This window comes from Panulirus ornatus, chromosome 4 (assembly GCF_036320965.1).
Source record: "Panulirus ornatus isolate Po-2019 chromosome 4, ASM3632096v1, whole genome shotgun sequence".
Taxonomy (NCBI): Eukaryota; Metazoa; Arthropoda; class Malacostraca; order Decapoda; family Palinuridae; genus Panulirus; species Panulirus ornatus.
The window spans coordinates 43,094,916-43,112,415 of record NC_092227.1 but is presented as its reverse complement, the minus strand read 5'-3'; positions in this window follow the sequence as shown (position 1 = coordinate 43,112,415).

Here is a 17,500-nt window from a genome sequence, read left to right as displayed (position 1 = left end):
AGCAACCCAACCACAGTCCACCAAAAACTATGATCAGAGGCTAGAATCCAGGGGAGTACACGCGACTTTAGGCATGGCATCGTCATCCGGAGTTCTCCATGAAATACGGTACAAGGATGGATCCCAAGAGCAACATCCTGGACTGCTGACGGAAAATTGGCTGGTGACGGGAAATCAATGTCTGAGAAGCATGCACGTCTGACCAGTCTGAGTCCAGTTCCCAGCTGCTAATGAGGAGTGATGAGTGACCTCAGAGCCCGAGGTAATCAGGGTATGTACGAGGGACACCCTTAATGGATGGTAAGGGGAGGAGGAGGGGGGGGGGGGGTTTGGTTGTTGGGTAAGAAGCGCGAAAGTTAAAGATTAATAGTGCAAGTAAGAGGAGAGGAGAGGAGAGAGAGAGAGAGAGAGAGAGAGAGAGAGAGAGAGAGAGAGAGAGAGAGAGAGAGAGAGAGAGAGAGAGAGAGAGAGAGAGATTGACCTGGCAGCCTTGGATCATTATAATTAATCATGGCTGCCACTCTTCCTACACATATCACGAACATTATGGACCAACCACAGGAAAGTTTGAAGAATTCACAGTATAAATATCAGCAGAGATAGGCCAGGCTCTATCACGTATGTAGGCGTGCGAGCAGCAGCATCAATAATTGACTGACATCCCGGCTTCAAAATCGAGGCACAGTTCAAATATCATTGGACTGGTAAGGCCAACGCAAGGCGAGGTTCAGATACCCTTACATCTGTAAGGTCGACGCAGAAGAATGTTCGGATATCATTGAGTTAGTAAGGGTGAAGTCGTGTGGACTTTTCTTCATTTGTTTATCATGATCTATCATGGTTATCTAAGGTACGCTGGGTGGCAGGGAAGGTTCACAGTGGACAGGATCTACACAGTCAATTCTTCCTTGCCAACTGAAGCCTCACTTGTTCTCGGTAAAGAAGTACCTCGTCTTTCTGTCCCATGCATCATGCACTTTTCTGTCTTACTATGTCGAAGGTTCTGATCATGAACTAAAGTCCTCCTCGAGGCCAGGACATAAATTGGATTAAGGACGACAAAAGAGGAGGAGTAATTTAAGTGTCTTGACGGAAGCAGAAAACATGCTAAACAACAGTTAGTTGTTACGTATCTTCGTGTTCAATTTCACGTAGATTAGTTTTATGTCTCGTGATGACGTTATGAGCGTCTGCTCTTCAGTGAAGGAATTAGAATTATCGAGTTCTCTCACGTCGAATTTCTTGTCAAGGTAACATTTAGTCTAAACACGCAATGAACGTTTTCACAATTTGGGGTCATCCACTCCTAGGCAATCATGCAGGAAATGTAGTTTCATCAAAAGCTTCCTCGTGTTGGCAACTGATTATTTTCCAGTGGCGATTGTGTGTCGTCGTCGTCTCGCTCAATAAGGTGGATGGGGAAGTCTGGAAACTCGTGTGGTGTTCAGGAGAGCACAGAGGTTCGGAGCCTCTGTCCGTCAAGTTGAAGTCAGATCATTCCTTGGGGATGATTTTTTCCGACGTTTGTTGAGTTGAGAATTAATGGACGATTACATGTGAATCGCACGTCTCGCCTCCCTTATGGATACGTCGAGGACGAGACTAGTGTCCACGTGTTGCAGTATATTTTCTGGGTTGTTTTGAATACAAGAACTGAAGAATTCTATTGGCACTCAAGTATTGGAAAGAATGGCTTTTTGTCAGAGAGTATATTCTGAAATTTAGCAAGCCAAACCAAAACCGAAGCAATTGTATCCGATCAATCTTCGCCAGTGTGGCTTTGAGGGGAACGTGATACGTGGTGTTAGAGACGCGATGATGTTTGAGCTGTATATTACAGTTAAGGTCCCCCATCTCTCAAAAGATTTTCTGGTGGCCAAAGAAGTTCAGATACCTAAATTGAGTTTTCTTTCGCTAAGACTTGGTCCTAATTCTCAGTTTTCTTCTAAAATGTCAGTCCTTTCAAGTCTTAAATGAGGCTTGGATAACTTCATTGTGTCTACTTGAGCGAGAGGATGACGGTTCTTATGACTTGTCGCGAGGAAAAGGGATTTTAATCTGTTCCTCAAGAAGCTGTTCATTCTGGAGATAAAACACATTATAATTATCGCTACAAATGCTCCACGAGTTGATAGATAAGGCCAGTGCACCACATACTAACGAAGACTTGACCAACGGCAAGACTGGCTGGTGTAGAACTGTGAACGTTCCTACGTGTGGTGAGAAGGAAGTCATAACTCATGTTGAGGTTGGGATGAGTTCATCTTTCCCTCCACCAACAAAACAGGGTCGGTGACCGAGAGCTAAACGTCGAGATACACACAGGGAATATATATATATATATATATATATATATATATATATATATATATATATATATATATATATATATATATAGTCATATATATATATATATATATATATATATATATATATATATATATATATATATATATATATATATATATTAATCTTCCAAAAGAAGGAACAGAGAAGGTGGCCAGGTGAGGATATTCCCTCAAAGTCCCAAAGGTTTGATCTTGGACTATATGACTACATTGGTTAGGACATCTGAGAGTCAAGAACTGTAGTCAAAGCGACCATCAAGATCCGAGAAGATTCAATATAACCGGTCATCCTATGGTCTATTTCAAGACGTACGTGCGGCCGCTGGGTTAGATGCACGGACCTGTTGCCTCCTCTTTCAACACCAACTGATGAACGGAAAAAACTGAATAATCTCACTGAGCTAAATCACGAACTAAGAAAATTTAGTAGAGTTAATGATCGAAAATCAAGGTTCTGGATGTCGACAAGTCTGCAGTCAAAGATTAGTTTATCCAAACCCACGGTGTCTCGTCATCATGGGCCACGTGCATAGTGAGAGAGTATGTGGTCATAAAATGATCTTGAACAGCTTCTTCAGGTGTTCAAGATTTTTCGGTTGGTGGATGTAATTTACGTTGACGGACTTAATGACCCTGGCAGTTGCTAAGCCTAAAGCCCAAACAACCAACCAACCTCGTCACGGACAACCGAGAGATGGGGGCTCCACGAGTGTAGTAAAACCACCCGCACAGCACACGTAATTAATTACCCTGTCGGTAGCACCTGCCACAGTACGGACACCTTGTCAGGGTAAAAGTAAGATCTGGAGTGGGAAAGATGTGTGATGTGGCTTCCCCACAGGCACTGGTGATCAACCACACAGAGACATATACCAAACCTTACCACCACATATCCTGACATTCTCCAGAACTGGATAATGGTCACCAGCCCTCGCGATATTGGTGCATAACTTCAGGTGTATTTATACAGTTATTTACCCAAATCACAACATGCACTGGCAAGCCTAACCACGCCTACTAACTGGCAAACTATACAGGGGCTACTAACTGTTCTCATGCAACAGAGAAATGAGTTATTCAAGGTTAACGACTGTTCCCACTGTATAAAGACAAAATAAAAGAACAAATTTAAGTAGCTTGGCTGCACACACTTGCGACTGTACAATTCATTTTAATCGTCATAACTGGCCTAAGGTTTAATGAAATGAGTAATCGCACAACTTCTTCTTTCAGGACAAAAATTAAACTTCAGTTCGCGAAGTTAGTTATCAGAATCTAAATTCGGGAGGTATACATGACAACGGAGGCTGAGAAAATAAGTTCGTTCCATCTTCAAAACTGGGAATAATGGATGAAGCAAACAGTCCCACCAAAAACAATATATATGTATATTTGCGTGTGTGGACGTGTATGTATATACATGCGTATGTGGGTGGGTTGGGCCTATCTTTCGTCTGTTTCCTTGCGCTACCTCGCTAACGCGGGAGACAGAGACAAAGCAAAATAAATAAAAAAATAAATAAATATATATATATATATATATATATATATATATATATATATATATATATATATATATATATACCTATATATTCTTCATACATATTCGCCATTTCCCGCATTAGCGAGGTAGCGTTAAGAACAGAGGACTGAGCCTTAGAGGAAAATCCTCACCTGGCCCCCTTCTCTGTTCTTTCTTTGGGAAATAAAAAAAGAATGAAAAAAGTGAAAAAACTATAAGATCCGTGAAATACATGAGCACATGACGTATGAAAAGAATTCCAATCCAGCTCAGGAAACCTCATGCCTGACACGGACGAGAGGCTATAAATACGTCAGAGGATCACGTTCCCTCCTGACGCAGCGTTTTGTTATGCCTTGTTCATCCTGCACTGACTGACTGAGATGAACCTTCACCACGTTTTCATCCAAACCAAACTAAAGGTTATGATCGTGTGGTTCGGAAGAACAACATACACACACACACACACACACACACACACACACACACACACACACATCGATGGACAGGCGAATGCATACACATCATGGGTCGGCTTCGAACCCTGGGTAGGGCGTCTTGCTGCCTCGGCCACACGGAGGTTAACACACACACACACACACACACACACACACACACCAGACCTCTGGTGCTTTTACGTGTATCCCAGCTTCATCTCGGTGTGGGTAGGATGGACTTGAATCTCACGCGGTTCCGATGGTGCGACAAATATGTCGATGGACAGACAAATGTATATATATGAATCTATTTCGATCTGCTCTTATACAGCTGACTGATGGTAAGGATGGAGTGAAAAAGATTTTGAGCGATCGAGGCCTGAACATACAGGATGGTGAAAGGGGTGCAAGGAATAGAGTGAAATGGAACGATGTGGTATACCGGGGTCGACGTGCTGTCAATGGATTGAATTAGGGCATGTGAAGCGTCTGGGGTAAACCATGGAAAGGTCTGTAGGGCCTGGATGTGGAAAGGGAGCTGTGGTTTCGGTGCATTACACATGACAGCTAGAGACTGAGTGTGAACGAATGTGGCCTTTTTGTCTTTTCCTGGCGCTACCTCGCTGGAGGGAGGGAGGGAGGGAGGGAGGGGGGGGTGCTGTTTCCAGTGTGGCGGGGTGGCGACGAGAATGGATGAAGGCAGCGAGTATGATTAATAATAATAATAATAATGATGATAATAATAATAATAATAATAATAATATATATATATATATATATATATATATATATATATATATATATATATATATATATATATATATATATATATATATATCATCCTACCTCACCTTCCGTAAGGTCAAGTGAGGCCGACCTATCAGTGTCTGAGTCCAGGATCAGCACGAGGAGTGTGGGTCATGCACAACCTCCGCGCCAGACGCCGCCAATCTTGGCATCGACCGCTTCCTGAAATAACCCTCATTTAGCCCCTCAGTTACACAACCCAACCCTGCATCCCTCCCTCTCTTACCCTTCCATCACCCTTTACGACACCTGGATAGAGGATATAATGTTCGAGTGGTTAGGAAGGGGGCGAAGCCAAAGTCAGGTGTAGAGATCACAGGAGCAAATAAAATGGACAGATAACCAATGCTCAACCTTGTCGTGAACTCTTTCAATAGGACACTTGGACGAAGAATGTTGTGGAAATTACAGATGGAGAAGGACATTGTGCTACACTGGGGCTAGGCTGGACGACACATTACTAACACGGTCCCGGAGCACAGTCAGGAGTACTCGGACGAAGACCGTAGTCGTTGCTCAGGATGGGACCAATGACGTGCCTCAGGGTGGGACGGAAGCAACGTGTGGTGGCATTAAACTGGAAGGCATCCAGCTGGCTTCACGTGACGAACGGGGTACCACATGGCTCAGTCCTGGGACCTATGGAGATCAACCCTAGTAACGACCTGGATACAGAGCTGACCAGCAAAATCTCGAACTCTGACGACCATATTATGAACTACAGCCCAGTCAAAGCTAGGCTGGCTGAAAATTCAAAGGCTTTAAAACAAACTTATGGAATCGTCATCAAAGACACGGTGAATAGATTTCATCATAGACAAATGTAACGTAATGCACCTTGCAGCAAAAAATATAAACTATGCATGCCATATATATATGCATTATGCTGTTCAAAGCTGGTCACTAAATCTGGTCACACTTAAAGAAAGACTAATACGAATACAAAGAAAAACCAAACTAATCTTTTCATTTCGATATAAGACTACAGGGGAGATTCCAAGAGCTAAAAGAAGGAAAAACTGGAAATTTCTTCACTAAAGTCGGAGACCCGGTGACCAGCAGTAATCATACCAAAATACAAGGAAGATTAAACAGCAATATAAACAAAAAATCTCAGGTGCAGGTTGTGAAACTTGGGAATAAATTGCCACCAGAAGTAGTACGTGCAAAGACTATATCTCAAATCCAGGCCTGACAAATCCTTAAACGACATCTGTTATCAATCAGTATTTTCCATATAGATTATAAACCTTAACTCTGTCTCTGTTTTTCAGAATCCTGCCCCAGAGCAAGAGGTGGTTTTAAATGGTAGGAAATCTATTTCTATCTTTCCATCCACACTTTCCTACAAAATCACTTAGGCAGTATACTCCTCACATACTGCATGGTGTTACTTCCAATCATTTCCCACCTGACGGCAGTTGAGCCGGAGGGAGCGGTGGGTCCCGGGGAGGTGCCTTCCACTGTATTATCCTGTTTCTGCCACTATCTAGGTAAACATACGGGTAATCTCGTCACAGACCATCAAACGTCGTTATCTGCCCTCCCAAATAATCTCATTTACCCTGCCATCAACCTCTTAACACTTCCTTTACTCCTTGCAACCCTTTCCCAGCTCTCTCTCTCTCTCTCTCTCTCTCTCTCTCTCTCTCTCTCTCTCTCTCTCTCTCTTCCCCATTTATAACTCTAAAACCCTCTACCCCCACAACCCTTCCCGTACCCCAAAACCTCTTCCTCCACCTACAAACCTTCCCGTGGCTGTCTCAAGCTATCTTTTTACCTTCTTTCCAACTTCCTTTTCCTCTCTTACTTTCTCTTCCTCTCGCTTCCACCTCTTCCTCCCTTCTCTCTCCTCTAATCTTTGCTTCTTCCTCCCGTATCAGTCCTCCTCATTCTTGACCTCTTTCTCATCTTCTCATGCTTTCCAGTGGCCGGCAAAATATCAGTGTTGCCACTGTACAGTATCAGTGTATCATATTACTGTACCGAAGTTATATAACTGCTATTATTATGGTACTCACAGTATCAGTGTATCATATTACTGTACCGAAGTTATATAACTGCTATTATTATGGTACTCACAGTATCAGTGTATCATATTACTGTACCGAAGTTATATAACTGCTATTATTATGGTACTCACAGTATCAGTGTATCATATTACTGTACCGAAGTTATATAACTGCTATTATTATGGTACTAGCTGGTTCAGGGTAAAGGATGTTGTGTGTAGGTTGTATAATGGGTTATAAGCAGTGGACTGTTCTAGGACATCATACGTCCGAAGGTCTAGCTCAACAGAGTTGCAATATACAGCTGTGGTCAAGGAGTCTGAGTGAGACGGCAGGACACCAGAAGCTGAGTGCTCCGTGTGGCCAAGACAACCAGGGCTCTCCTCCTGCACCTGATGTATTTAATCTTTCGTAATTAACCGGGAAACTGCCAAAGACTCTACGACATCTTCATTACAAGCCCGATGAGTCATTATACTAGTGGCAAATACCGAACTCACCTGCCGACAAGTGCTGAAGTGTTCCAGAAACAGAGCGAGGAATTTTCCTTATCCGCTGCTTGGAAATGTGGTGTGGATTCCTGTTTCGGCGGCGAGGTGGCCCAATCCTGTTCTCGCTTGCTCCTCAACCTCATCACAAGCTGCTAGACTCGCCCGTTACTTAATCTGCTGTCAGGAAGTGTTGAAGTGTTCTCTGTGTGCAACTTGGAAGCCTGACGTTGTGTGGCCTGGTATGGCGTGGTGTGAACTCCTACCTCGGCGATGAGATGGCCAACTTCCCAGCCCTGGCTCGCACTCCACGCTCACCAGAGCCTGCTAGCCTCGTCTATCACTTCCTCTTCTCTTTCCTGGTGTTGCATCTGCTCGCCTGCTGATGGGCGCCGTGTCTGCCTCAGTTGCCCCACACATTTGTGACGTTGCCGCTACAGCTATTGCAGCCGCGCGTCACCCGAGTGATGATCTCACCTTTCGTAAAGGGTATCTAATCCATGTAGCTCCCATTATGGGATTAACTGAATCTCTCTTTGTTGTAGAGGCCATTTGCTTCGCATGCGTCATTCTAGCACATGATCATATCTGGACCAAAGGTTCCTGGTTTCAATGTATCTAAAGAGGTGTCATTTTGCTTTCATTTTACACTGCTCTATGTTGCCCGAAGATTCTCTTGTGTTTATTCCTTCCTTTCCCTGAGATAACTGTTACATTAACTTGTTCAGTACGTTACAACACTGCAAGTACATATAAATGTGTTAACCCTTTCATTCAGTATCACGCGTTCCACTCATTCAATTGTCCCTTGAGTCTATCTTCATTTTGTTCGCTTGCGTATTTTCTCATGCAAGTGACGGCTTTTCTACTCGTAGCAAGGTTTCTACAAAGAGGGGCCTTGTGTTATCACTACCGGACTTCGCCTCAACGTTTCCCTCGTCTACAGACGTTGATAGCAATCCAATGGTTAATCCATAGTTGTCTACCACCCCTTTAGGAACCTCCCATCCCAGTTTGGGCGCTTCGGTCGATCTTAACAACTTTACCGAGCCAAAGCCTCCATCTCCATCTTTAGCTGCCATGGCCACACCTCCTGCCATCCCTTTGGGGAGCGAGGTGTCACTCCCGCCTCCCAATTGCTACTTCCACTAGTTGGCTGAAGGTAGCGCCACACGCCCCTACACCACCGTCTCCAAGCAGGTTTTCTATTCCACATTTCCCCGGAGATGGTATGTGGCCTTTAAGAACGACTCTGACTCGTCAGCCAGCTATGAAGTATGAGCTGAGTGGAGACGCCTAGGGAACAGTGTCAAAGGCTTTGTTAAAATCCACCGTCACTGATCTAGTGCGAGTGTGGGAGTTGTGGTTCGTTGAAGCCATCCAGGGAGTGTTGCTTCAGGTTTGCTGTGTGATGTAGAAGCGGAGCGACTGGGCTTAAAGCCGTGCTGTGTAGGTGAGAGAGGGACAGCTCACTCGATTCAATAGGGGATCAGTTTCTCAAGGAGTTTAGATATTGATGAAAGTTGTGATACATGGCGATGGGAGAAGGGAAGATTAGGAGCGCGTTAAGGGTTGGTGGTAAGTAGGCAAGTTTCCAGGTGTTTGGATTGTGTTGTGTTGCCAGGAGAAATATGTGAGCATTTGGATTGATTTTGGGCCAAAATGCTTTATGAACAAATTTCTTATAACAGAAAGTTGCCTGCGAGCTTTTTCTAAGGTTTAAATCGAGTTTTGAATGTCAGTGTGTGCACAGGGTGCGTGACCTGTTATTTCAAGGTGGAATCTATGTAGCTTTTCTTAGCTTCAATCTTAGGGAATAATTGATTTGTAATTGGTTTGAGGCTAATTTTTGAGTAGTTTTTAATGAGTAAGTATGCATGTTCTCTGGTAGGGTGGGTTGGGTGGGGGTGGAGGGGTTAATGTGGTCCGTGTATGGAGGCTGGAGTGGTATGTGACGTGAATTTTCTTTTCAGTTCTCCAGAGTTGGTTACCACTGGTAATATAGTCCACAGCGTCAAGATGTACCAGTTTCTTTTTTGCTTTACAGCAATATATATATATATATATATATATATATATATATATATATATATATATATATATATATATATATATATATATATATATATCTTGCTTTATATTCCTCCTGCTCTGCCGACACGTGGAACCTTGCCCAGGGTTATCTCCCGTTTCATATCATGCAAATCTGGGAACAAATTTAGTGTACAGCTCCTGGGAAGCGGCGCTTGGCTGTGTGGCTCCACATGTGTATCTCACTACTGCTGCTGCTGCTCCTGCTTCCATCACTCTCTCACCGTCTCCATCGCTGTTGCTAATATTATCAGTTGTTCCTCCCGCCACCGCTGGCGACAAGGAATGAAAGAATGCTACCCTCGTAGTCCCTGTAAGTTGAAGAAGCCGAATAAAACGAGTGAGAGCGGGGGCTGAAAACCCTTCCCTTCTATTTCAGTTTTTAAAAGCTGGAACAGAAGGGACCAAACGAGGAGTGCTTATCCTCCTCGAAGACTCTTACTACAAGGATGTGCCAAGGATTAAAAGGGAGAGATCGGCAGTATGACTGGAGAGAGGAACCTGAATGTTCTGGCTCCAAGTGAAGCTAAGCTCAAGGGGAAGGGGGAAGAATGAATTGGGAACGTCGTAGTGATGGACTCTGGGTTTTATTGCGAGAGCGGTTAGCGTGCCTGACCGTGACGCATTCACGGACCGCCCAAGGTTAAGCGCACAGTCTCGAATCCTGGTAGCGTCAGTCGGTCCAGTCAACCCAGCAGTTCATCCACCCCTAGGGGTCGGTCGATAAAATGGGTACATGGCTCAGGCTAGTGTGTGTATATATATATATATATATATATATATATATATATATATATATATATATATAAGGAGCGGGGGGCTGGAAATCCTCCCATCATTTTTTTTTTTTTAATTTTCCAAAAGAAGGAACAGAGAAGGGGGCCAGATGAGCATATTCCCTCAAAGGCCCAGTCCTCTGTTCTTAACGCTACCTCGCTAACACGGGAAATGGCGAATAGTTTGAAAGAAAGATATATATATATATATATATATATATATATATATATATATATATATATATATATATATATATTATTCTTTTTTTATTATACTTTGTCGCTGTCTCCCGCGTTTGCGAGGTAGCGCAAGGAAACAGACGAAAGAAATGGCCCAACCCCCCCCCATACACATGTATATACATACGTCCACACACGCAAATATACATACCTACACAGCTTTCCATGGTTTACCCCAGACGCTTCACATGCCTTGATTCAATCCACTGACAGCACGTCAACCCCGGTATACCACATCGCTCCAATTCACTCTATTCCTTGCCCTCCTTTCACCCTCCTGCATGCTCAGGCCCCGATCACACAGAATCTTTTTCACTCCATCTTTCCACCTCCAATTTGGTCTCCCTCTTCTCCTCGTTCCCTCCACCTCCGACACATATATCCTCTTGGTCAATCTTTCCTCACTCATTCTCTCCATGTGCCCAAACCACTTCAAAACACCCTCTTCTGCTCTCTCAACCACGCTCTTTTTATTTCCACACATCTCTCTTACCCTTACGTTACTCACTCGATCAAACCACCTCACACCACACATTGTCCTCAAACATCTCATTTCCAGCACATCCATCCTCCTGCGCACAACTCTATCCATAGCCCACGCCTCGCAACCATACAACATTGTTGGAACCACTATTCCTTCAAACATACCCATTTTTGCTTTCCGAGATAATGTTCTCGACTTCCACACATTCTTCAAGGCCCCTAGAATTTTCGCCCCCTCCCCCACCCTATGATCCACTTCCGCTTCCATGGTTCCATCCGCTGCCAGATCCACTCCCAGATATCTAAAACACTTCACTTCCTCCAGTTTTTCTCCATTCAAACTCACCTCCCAATTGACTTGACCCTCAACCCTACTGTACCTAATAACCTTGCTCTTATTCACATTTACTCTTAACTTTCTTCTTCCACACACTTTACCAAACTCAGTCACCAGCTTCTGCAGTTTCTCACATGAATCAGCCACCAGCGCTGTATCATCAGCGAACAACAACTGACTCACTTCCCAAGCTCTCTCATCCCCAACAGACTTCATACTTGCCCCTCTTTCCAAAATCTTGCATTTACCTCCCTAACAACCCCATCCATAAACAAATTAAACAACCATGGAGACATCACACACCCCTGCCGCAAACCTACATTCACTGAGAACCAATCACTTTCCTCTCTTCCTACACGTACACATGCCTTACATCCTCGATAAAAACTTTTCACTGCTTCTAACAACTTTCCTCCCACACCATATATTCTTAATACCTTCCACAGAGCATCTCTATCAACTCTATCATATGCCTTCTCCAGATCCATAAATGCTACATACAAATCCATTTGCTTTTCTAAGTATTTCTCACATACATTCTTCAAAGCAAACACCTGATCCACACATCCTCTACCACTTCTGAAACCACACTGCTCTTCCCCAATCTGATGCTCTGAACATGCCTTCACCCTCTCAATCAATACCCTCCCATATAATTTACCAGGAATACTCAACAAGCTTATACCTCTGTAATTTGAGCACTCACTCTTATCCCCTTTGCCTTAGTACAATGGCACTATGCACGCGTTCCGCCAATCCTCAGGCACCTCACCATGAGTCATACATACATTAAACAACCTTACCAACCAGTCAACAATACAGTCACCCCCTTTTTTAATAAATTCCACTGCAATACCATCCAAACCTGCTGCCTTGCCGGCTTTCATCTTCCGCAAAGCTTTCACTACCTCTTCTCTGTTTACAAAATCATTTTCCCTAACCCTCTCACTTTGCACACCACCTCGACCAAAACACCCTATATCTGCCACTCTATCATCAAACACGTTCAACAAACCTTCAAAATACTCACTCCATCTCCTTCTCACATCACCACTACTTGTTATCACCTCCCCATTTGCGCCCTTCACTGAAGTTCCCATTTGCTCCCTTGTCTTACGCACTTTATTTACCTCCTTCCAGAACATCTTTTTATTCTCCCTAAAATTTAATGATACTCTCTCACCCCAACTCTCATTTGCCCTTTTTTTCACCTCTTGCACCTTTCTCTTGACCTCCTGTCTCTTTCTTTTATACATCTCCCACTCAATTGCATGTTTTCCCTGCAAAAATCGTCCAAATGCCTCTCTCTTCTCTTTCACTAATACTCTTACTTCTTCATCCCACCACTCACTACCCTTTCTAATCAACCCACCTCCCACTCTTCTCATGCCACAAGCATCTTTTGCGCAATCCATCACTGATTCCCTAAATACATCCCATTCCTCCCCTACTCCCCTTACTTCCATTGTTCTCACCTTTTTCCATTCTGTACTCAATCTCTCCTGGTACTTCCTCACACAGGTCTCCTTCCCAAGCTCACTTACTCTCACCACCCTCTTCTCCCCATCATTCACTCTTCTTTTCTGAAAACCCATATATATATATATATATATATATATATATATATATATATATATATATATATATATATATAAATATATATATATATATATATATATATATATATATATATATATATATATATATTTTATTTCTATTTTTATTTATTTTGCTTTGTCGCTGTCTCCCGCGTTTGCGAGGTAGCGCAAGGAAACAGACGAAAGAAATGGCCCAACCCACCCCCATACACATGTATATACATACACGTCCACACACGCAAATATACATACCTATACATCTCAATGTACACACATATATACACACACAGACACACATATATACCCTTGCACACAATTCACACTGTCTGCCTTTATTCATTCCCATCGCCACCTCGCCACATATGGAATACCATCCCCCTCCCCCCTCATGTGTGCGAGATAGCGCTAGGAAAAGACAACAAAGGCCTCATTCGTTCACACTCAGTCTCTTGCTGTCATGCAATAATGCCCGAAACCACAGCTCCCTTTCCACATCCAGGCCCCACACAACTTTCCATGGTTTACCCCAGACGCATCACATGCCCTGATTCAATCCACTGACAGCACGTCAACCCCGGTATACCACATCGATCCAATTCACTCTATTCCTTGCCCTCCTTTCACCCTCCTGCATGTTCAGGCCCCGATCACACAAAATCTTTTTCACTCCATCTTTCCACCTCCAATTTGGTCTCCCACTTCTCCTCGTTCCTTCCACCTCCGACACATATATCCTCTTGGTCAATCTTTCCTCACTCATTCTCTCCATGTGCCCAAATCATTTCAAAACACCCTCTTCTGCTCTTTCAACCACGCTCTTTTTATTTCCACACATCTCTCTTACCCTTACATTACTTACTCGATCAAACCACCTGACACCACACATTGTCCTCAAACATCTCATTTCCAGCACATCCACCCTCCTGCGCACAACTCTATCCATAGCCCACGCCTCGCAACCATACAACATTGTTGGAACCACTATTCCTTCAAACATACCCATTTTTGCTTTCCGAGATAATGTTCTCGACCTCCACACATTCTTCAAGGCTCCCAGGATTTTCGCCCCCTCCCCCACCTTATGATCCAGTTCCGCTTCCATGGTTCCATCCGCTGCCAGATCCACTCCCAGATATCTAAAACACTTTACTTCCTCCAGTTTTTCTCCATTCAAACTTACCTCCCAATTGACTTGACCCTCAACCCTACTGTACCTAATAACCTTGCTCTTATTCACATTTACTCTTAACTTTCTTCTTTCACACACTTTACCAAACTCAGTCACCAGCTTCTGCAGTTTCTCACATGAATCAGCCACCAGCGCTGTATCATCAGCGAACAACAACTGACTCACTTCCCAAGCTCTCTCATCCCCAACAGACTTCATACTTGCTCCTCTTTTCAAAACTCTTGCATTCACCTCCCTAACAACCCCATGCATAAACAAATTAAACAACCATGGAGACATCACACACCCCTGCCGTAAACCTACATTCACTGAGAACCAATATATATATATATATATATATATATATATATATATATATATATATATATATATATATATATATATATATATATATATTCCTATGAGTCCACGGGGAAAATGAAACACGAAAAGTTCCCAAGTGCACTTTCGTGTAATAATCACATCATCAGGGGAGACAAAAGAGAGAAATATAACAGTCAGTTGATATACATCGAAGAGACGAAGCTAGGACGCCATTTGGTAAACATGTGATTGTCCAAAACATACATGGACAATCACATGTTTACCAAATGGCGTCCTAGCTTCGTCTCTTCGATGTATATCAACTGACTGTTATATATTTCTCTCTTGTGTCTCCCCTGATGATGTGATTATTACACGAAAGTGCACTTGGGAACTTTTCGTGTTTCATTTTCCCCGTGGACTCATAGGAATATCTTGATCACGCGCAAAATTGTGCTCCTTTCTAATATATATATATATATATATATATATATATATATATATATATATATATATATATATATATATATATATGCGAGAGAGAGAGAGAGAGAGAGAGAGAGAGAGAGAGAGAGAGAGAGAGAGAGAGAGAGAGAGAGAGAGAGAGAGGTTAATGGTATGGCTTTGATTAGGGTCTCAGCTGCCCGTGCCGTCTCAGCTGACATAAAGAAAAAAAAAACGGAGGGCGTGGCACGTCTGCCGATGGAAGAGTTGTGGAACTGAGTTAAAGAGTGTGCGGAATTGAGCCCTAGACCGATACAGGTGAAATTGAGAGTCGATTACCAAAGATGGGTTCTTAGGCACCTGGTAGCAAGAGGAGTGAGGAAGAAAGATGAGGGCTTTGGGAGAAGCAGAGTGAGTAAGTCAGCAATGTGAAGCGAGGGATCGAGTTACAGTGATGGGGGTTTTGAATGCAAAAGTGGGCGTTATGGCAGTTAAGGTTATAACTGGATGGACATGACATCCCCACTGTAAATGAAGATGGTGAACAGTTGTGGAGCTGTACGATCAATGCAAAAGAATTAGTGATTGTGAGTACATGGTTTAAAAAGAGAAATCTACAAGTATATGTGAGTGAAAAGCTTTTGCATGGGAAAGGGCCGAGAGGGGCAGCTGTTAGGATTTTTGATAACTTCTTGGTAGACGCCAAAGTGAAAGTTGTAGAGACTTAAAGAAATGAGAAAAATATATGGGGTCACTGAGGGAGGGGAAAATGAGTCAGACTGAAAAAGAATTATGTGTGAAAACATGGTAGGAGAACTGAGTGAAAAATGACGAAAGGTGGGAGGTAAAGAATCTAGAAGGGGAGAGGAACTGAGGGAAGCAGTGTTTACATGTGCAAGAGGAGTATGCCGCATGCGGAAGGTGGAATATGAGCATGTAAAAAAGGGTAATGAGTAGTGGGATGATGAAGTTAAGTGGTTAATTAAAGAGAAAAAAGAAGTGTATGGACATTAACTGTAAGGAAGCAGTACGAGGAACTGGGGGAAGCACAGAAGGAAGCAGTAGGAGGTCAAGAGGAAGGTGTAGGGACTGAACAGAAGGGCAAAAAGACTTGGGAGTGAAAAGTTACGGCAAGCTTCAAGGAAAATAAGAAAATGTTTTGGAAGAAGTTGAATAGTTGTAGGAGAAGAGAACAAACGGGGAAATCAATTATGGGATGGTAAGTGGTAAGAGGCAAGAAAGGCGGAGATGAAGTGAATATTATTAAGGGCTGTTGTGTTACATGACAGGATGACAGATATGGGGTGTTTGGGAAGTAAAGATAGGCGAAGCGAGAGAGTCACGCAAAGCGGTTTGGTGAAAAGAGAAGAGATGGTGAGAGCCACGCTTAAGATGAAGTGTGACAAGGCAGCTAGGATGGATGTGCTTGCAGATGAATTTCTTAGGGAAGCAGGTGATAGCGATGGTGACCGGTTAGTGAGACGCCTGAGAATTGGAGGAAGGTCTATACAGTGCAAGGACAACAGAGGAAAAGGTATAAAGGTGAATGTTAGAATTACAGGGGTACAAGTTTCTTGAGCATACCTGGTATGTCGTAAAGGAAAGCACTGATTCAAAGGTTGTGGGTCGAGAAAGCGTAAGACGTGCTATGTGGAAGGCATTACGAAAATATAGTGTGTGAAGAAAGGTACTGCAAGTAGTGAGGAGCTTTTGTCAAAAGAACAAGGCGTGTGTGCGAGTAAGAAGAGAGGAGGGGGAGTTGTACCAGGTGAAGACGGGTCGACAGCAAGGGTGTGTGATGTCACAACGGCCGTCTAATATTTATGGATGGAGACGTGAGGGAGGTGAATGCGTGGGTCTTGGAGAGAGGAACGGGTCTACGGTGTGTTTGGGACGGGGGAACTTGGGAGGAGAGCCATTTGCTGCTTCAAGATGATACAGCTCTGGTGACAAACTCAAGTGAGAAACTACAGAAGCTGTTATCTGAGTGTCAGAGTGTTTGTGAGAGGAGAGACTTGATAGTTAATGTGATTGAAAGTCACGATATCAAGTTTAACAGGGGAGAGAGACATGTTGGTTTGCGTCTGAGCTTGATTGGGGAGACCAAGGAGGACGTGAAGCGGGTTAGATATATAACATGTAAGTGGACATAACAGCGGATGGAACTCTGGGAACTGAAATAAGCCATTGGGTGGGTGACAGGGTTAAAGTCCTGGGTGGACTGAGGGGTGCCTGAAAAGAGAAGTCGCCGTCTCTTGGGGTAAAGATGGGTATATCTGATGGTAAAGTAGTCCCGACGGTGTTAAATGGATGCAAAGCGTGGGCCCTAGATGAAACGAAAGAAGTATGGATGAGAGTGGATGTGCTGGAGTTGACATGCTTGACAACAGTGAGTAATGTGAGGAGAGGTGATCGAGAACTAAAT